Source organism: Solanum dulcamara, chromosome 12, assembly GCF_947179165.1.
Source record: "Solanum dulcamara chromosome 12, daSolDulc1.2, whole genome shotgun sequence".
Lineage (NCBI taxonomy): Eukaryota > Viridiplantae > Streptophyta > Magnoliopsida > Solanales > Solanaceae > Solanum > Solanum dulcamara.
This window is the reverse complement of record NC_077248.1, coordinates 5008963-5015200: the sequence shown is the minus strand read 5'-3', so window position 1 is coordinate 5015200 and position 6238 is coordinate 5008963.

Below are 6238 nucleotides of genomic sequence, written 5' to 3'. Positions count from 1 at the left end.
TGAGGCAATCATCTCAAGTGTTGAGGTAGCTGTTACATCCATCTAGCGGACACATCTTACTCCTTTAATATGTTTTAGTCCTATTCTAGAGACAAAGACATTGTGATTGTATTTTCTTTTGTATTTCGGTAATGTATTAGTGGCTTGTACACATGACAACCAATCTTAGGGAATTTGAGTTTGTTTTATGTGTTTTTGATTAAGTTAAATTTTAATTTATTTTATTTTCTTCCGCATCTACTTTTCATTGGATATTAGGTTGACTTGTCTCGGTGGGTTGAGATGAGTGACATCACATCCGGATTTGGATCGTGACAAATCTATCCCTTCCCTCTGTGTGAAACTTTTAGCCACCAACCTTGCATTACATCTCGATGGTTCAACTCTTGAATTATCTTTCTTTATTTTGAAAATCTATTTGTAGCGTACTGCCTTTTTATCTTTTGACAGTGAAACAAAACTTTCATGTTTGATTCTTTTGAAGAGACTCAATCTCTTCACCCATAGAACCAATCCACTGATATGTTTTTGAACTAGAAATAGATTCTTTATAGCTACTAGGCTCATACACGTCAATGGTCTTTGCAACAGATAAAGCAAATTTTACAAAATTTGTATATCCAAAAATATTTTTATCAACCACGTTTGCAAATCTTCTTGGTTGGCTGATTACCCCCTTTTTCCTGCATGTTGCAATGCTATATGATTATTGTTTCATAGGTGTATCATTGTTATCATTTTATTAATGTCTTGTACCTCATTTATTTCTGAACTATTGGACTGAGCTAGTGGAAATTCAACTTCTAGCTCTATGTGGTCATTAACACTATAATTTGATTTTGCTATTGCCTTTTTCTTTTGACTGTCGAGTGAGGTGAATTTATTGAATGTCACATCTCTACAAATAATTAACCCCATAGTCTTTTAATCTGTGCATCACAATTTGTAACCTTTCACTCCAGTTGCATATCTAAAAATATGCACTTCTTTGTCCTTGACTCAAGTTTTTTATCCCTCACATGAGCATAAGTAGGGCAACCAAATATCATAAATTTGAATAATTAGCAGGCGAACTGAATCAAATCTCAAAAGGAGTTTTGAACTTAATAGGCGTGGATGGAAATCTATTGACCAAATAACAAGTTGTATTGATTGCTTAACCCCAAAAACCTTGCTAATGCGTGAGTGTGAAAGCATACTATGTGTCCTATCACAAAGTGTTCTGTTCATATGTTCTTCAAGATCATTTTATTGTGGTGTTCTGACACAAGTGTGGTGTCTCACTATTCCTTCTCTGTTGCAGAAGTTATTGAACTATAAGTTACAAAATTCCAATCCATTGTCAGTTTGAAGATGCTAAAATTTTCTTTCGGCTTGCCTCTGGTTGATTAGTCACAATTCAGTCATAGTTATATTGCTTTTAGACAATCTATGATTTTGTTTTGGTAGACTTATTCGGTTCAAACATTGAAGGCTTCATTAGACACTAACAATTAGTTATTTTTAGTATTAACATTGTTAAAATTATTTTTAGTTCTCTTTTTATTATAAAAGACTATTTTATCATTCAACATCTAGCCCTTATTTTTATTCTCAGCATCTGCATAGTTCATCATTAAATCATATGGCTTGCCAGACTAAGGCTTCGCACGGAGAAATCGTATATTTGAGTTTTAGAGGTCGGTTTGAGCTCAATTTTGAATAAAATTTCATATTTGAGACTCTTGTACTATGGATAAATTAATTTTGAAAATAAAAGTATTGTTTGAACCTTGAGAGCTTAGGATTATTTTTTTGGGCCCGAAATAAAAGTATAATAATATGAGTGTGTACGAACTCGTACACTTATATAGATTTCATATTTGATTAGATTGGAATTATTTAAAGGCTCTAACGAAAAGGTGAGTTCATAGTTTGACATTTTTGTGTTTGAATTTAGATAAGTTAAAATTTTCTAAATTATTATTTGAAGTGTTTGTGTCGGTAATTACTTAGTTGAGGGGCAATAGATAATGGGGGTCTCATATAAATGAGATGACGATTATTTATGCATGTGTTAGTGTTATGATTTGGATAAAATGATGATTATTTTCTTAACGGATGAATTCTGTGATTACATGAGTATGATTCATATCATATTGATAAATTGTTTACTTGATTATTCTTTCACTTTCTTACTCTCATTGTTGAATGATAATTGATTATGATTGTTTGTGTTGAGGTTTGAATCTGGCATAGGATTATATTATGTTGGCATTGCGAAAGGATAAGTCTCTGACAAAGGGTCGTTCGGGATATTGATGATGTATAAGATTTATTCGATGTAGAATGTTGTATTTGAGACATTTTGTTAGTGGCGTATGGTATAGGATGCACATATGGACCTTGCGAGTTCTTCATGACTACTCGATTTTTTTAATTAATAGACTAGAATTGGTGAAAGAATAGCTGAAAGAAAGGCAACCAATTAGTTATATAATCAAAGAAGAAAAAAAGATTCTTCAAGAATATAAATTATGAAAAGGTGTCTATAATTTCTCCCCCAAAGCCTAACAAGAATATTTAGTCTTGCAAAGTAGTTCTTCTTGATTCATATGAGAGATCATATCTTACATAGCAAATATGCTAATTAAAATATTCAACAAATTTGACTGATTGATACAAGTTGATTTTTCGTTACGATAAATTGGTGAAACAATAGCTAGTCCGACAACTATCTGATAGAGGAGGTAAAAGAGACGTCATAGGGTTACGTGAAAGTGGAGAGTCATGACTATTATGATTGCTTGGAGCATATATACATGGTGGTTCCAGGTGACTCTTTTCCCTAAAGATCATAGATTGTAGTAGCTTTAGCAGAATTCCCTAAAGACCACAAACTGGAATAAATTTAACAGAATTTCAGGATGGAGAATAACCTTAGCAAGTAGGAGAATAAATTTTCTAGGAAAAATGTGGATTTCATCTTATGAGTGTATTAATCTTCTTTCTATATTCTAATTTTCTCAAGTGTTTTGTATGTATTTATTGGGTAGATTAGTTTGTGATTGGGATACGATAAATTTTTGGAGAAAGAAGGTTGGGAATCAATTTTTGTAAAAATGACCTTTAAATTTTGAAATATGAGAATGGTAAAAAATAGACAAAAAGAAGCACGCCAATCCCCAAACATTGGTTTTTTTTATATGCATGCTAATTTTTATGTTTGTTCAAATTTTACTAAGCATTTTAAAGACATTATTTAGATAGAAAAATTGTGAATATGTAGACGAGAGGTTTTCATACGGGGGAGGTGATACATTATCTTTGGTTTTCTCTAGAAATATGAACCCTAAATTATGATAAATAGATGTTAAAACACAAAAGACATAGCATGAGATAAAAGAAAAGAATACTCAAACCTCTATCATCGAGAATTTCAATTCAAAAAGTGCTTCGCGATCCTTCTCTTCTTTCTTTTGTCAAGTCACAATTAAAATTATGACATACATGTGAAAACAACGTTTTTCTTTTTTCTTTACCCTAAAAGTGAAAATCGAAAAATCTTAATCCTAAAAATCAGCTCAAGAAAAATGGATATAAATCTATTCAATGGTAATGTGTGGTGGTGTAAATATTTTGCATCCGACTCATTGATCTTACTTTTAAACCTCATTTGTCTACACATAATGAAGGTTTGAATAGTAATCATTTAGATCTCAGTCATTATGTATATTTGTTTTCTTTTTGGGTTTGTATCTTAATCATTTGGATCTCACTTATTCAATTTTTTTTCTTTACATTACAATCACTTTATTGGTTCAAATAGATCTGGATGACTGAGACTCGTAACAAGGTCTTAATATCTAGATAATTAATAAACCGCTTGAATATGGATGCAATATGAATATTAAAATTAATGCGTCTAAATATAAACACATATTTGAATATTAAGATGTTGTACTAAAATTTAAACACTAGATAGTTAAGACTGATTATTTTATTTCAATATCTAAACTATTTAACTTGTTTGGAAAAATAATAAATAAAAATTTCATAAAAACATGAGCTCACCTATACTATATCAATAAAAGAATTTTTTAAAATATAATATGATAGTTGACGTTGATGATGGATAACAATTGAGGTTGTGGTTGTCGATCAATGATGGCGATTGATAGTAGTGATGATTGACGGCGGCGATGGATTATAATGATGATTGTGATTGTGGTTATGGGTTATGGTTGATAGTGATGGTTGTGGGCTATAGTTAGCAAAGATAATGGTCGATAATAGTAATAATAATAATAATGTGACTAATAACGATTGTTGGTGATATATAGTGGTGACTGATAAATGTTATGATAATAATTGTTGATGATGATGATTATAATTGATAGATAGTGATGATGACAATCGACTATGGTGATCGACCGTAATAGCAACACACAAGGAAGGTAGTTATGAGTAGTAAGTGAGGATAACTGACAAAATGGAACATCGTAATCACAATAGTTGACAACGATGGCGACGGTAACAATGGTTAGCAATGCCAATGGATAAAGTGTTGTTGAAATTTCATCTTAACAGAAATCATTAAATGAAATTCTTTTGATATTAAGAGCCCGTTTGGATTGGCTTTAAGTTGGTCAAAATCAACTTAAAGTCCTTTTTTAGCTTTTGGACGTGTTTGCCTAATGCTAACTTTAAGCCATAAAGTTCTTAAAGTCAGTCAAAAATGAAAAGTTAGGATTTCTAACCTTTTTTTTTCTAGTGCTTAAAGCTATTTTGTTTGACCATGGAAATTACTTTTGATATTAAGACTTTATAATTAAATTTAGGAAAAATGGTCAAAAATATCCCTAAATTCTAATTTATTAGTTGACTTCACTCTTATTGTTAAAGTAAAGTTGTTTTTACCTTTGTCGTTAACAAACTTGTCACTCGTACCCCTCAATTGGATGGAAAGCCACAAATCAACTAAAATTACCCAAATTCAATTAAAATTACCCAATTTCCTCTTTTAATCCAAACTCGACACTAAAAAATTTACATTTTCAGATCGTTTATATTAAAATATGTTATTATTTTTTAAATAAAAAACATAAAACTATTTTTTTGTAAATGACTAAAAAATCATTTTTCCTTAATAGTACTAGTACACAAGTGAACAACGGTCGAAAATTCAATAGCAGCAACACCATGAGGGTATATTTTCAACGGAATTTTTCTTCAAAAATTAGTTAAATAAATAAATTAATTTTGAAAATCATTATTTCATTTTTTTGTGAAAGTGTAATAAATTAGTTCATTAGAAAAAAGTTACTCCACCCCGTTCACACTTTCAATTTAGATTTTGCGCGCCCCTTAAAAAATAATTACTAATATAAATAACTTATCATAACATTCATATTTATTGATGTTTAGTCTTAAATTTTATAAAATAATTTGGTGAATAATTAATAGTAAAATAATAATTATTTTTTTGTTAATATGATAGAAGTGATAAATAGAGTGAAAAATTATTTTTAAAATATTAGATAATTAAAAGTGAAGGAAGGCAGAAGAGGGAGTATATAGAATAGAATATATATATAAATAAAAAAGGAAAAGAAAAATGATTAACGTTATTGTTCGAATTAAAAGTGAAAATCATGTACTTTTAATTGAAATTGTGTATTTTTAGTTGATTTGGGGCTTTCCATTCAATTGAAGGGTACGAGTGACAAATTTGTAGACGGCAACAATTTTATTTTAACGGTAAAGATAAAATCAATTAATAAATAAAAGTCAAGGACTATTTTTGACCATTTTTCCTTAAATGAATAACATCAAAGGGTTTAATTCTTTAAATGTTAATAAGTACACTTAATTAAAATCATAAATTTCTACTTATCTTTATGACATAAATAAGAAAAAAAGCAGATAAGGAAATAAATAATTGTACCGAATTAATAAGTTGACTCTCTTTGACTTAGATGAAGCATCAACGTCGATGATAAATACAATCATGTCACCTTTTAAATTCGTATCTTGATAAATTTGTTAATTATACACATTGCAATAGATTTATTAACAGCTCGTTACAACTAACAACGTGTGATTAAATGTGTTGGGTAAATTATTTTTTATTTGAGAGAAAAAAAGCATACCAGATAAAAGTAATGTATTTATCATTTGTAATTTGATTATGTGTCTCACGTTGAAGTTCAACAAGAATCATATTTTTTTCTTCTTTTTGATAAAGTGAATCTCTAAA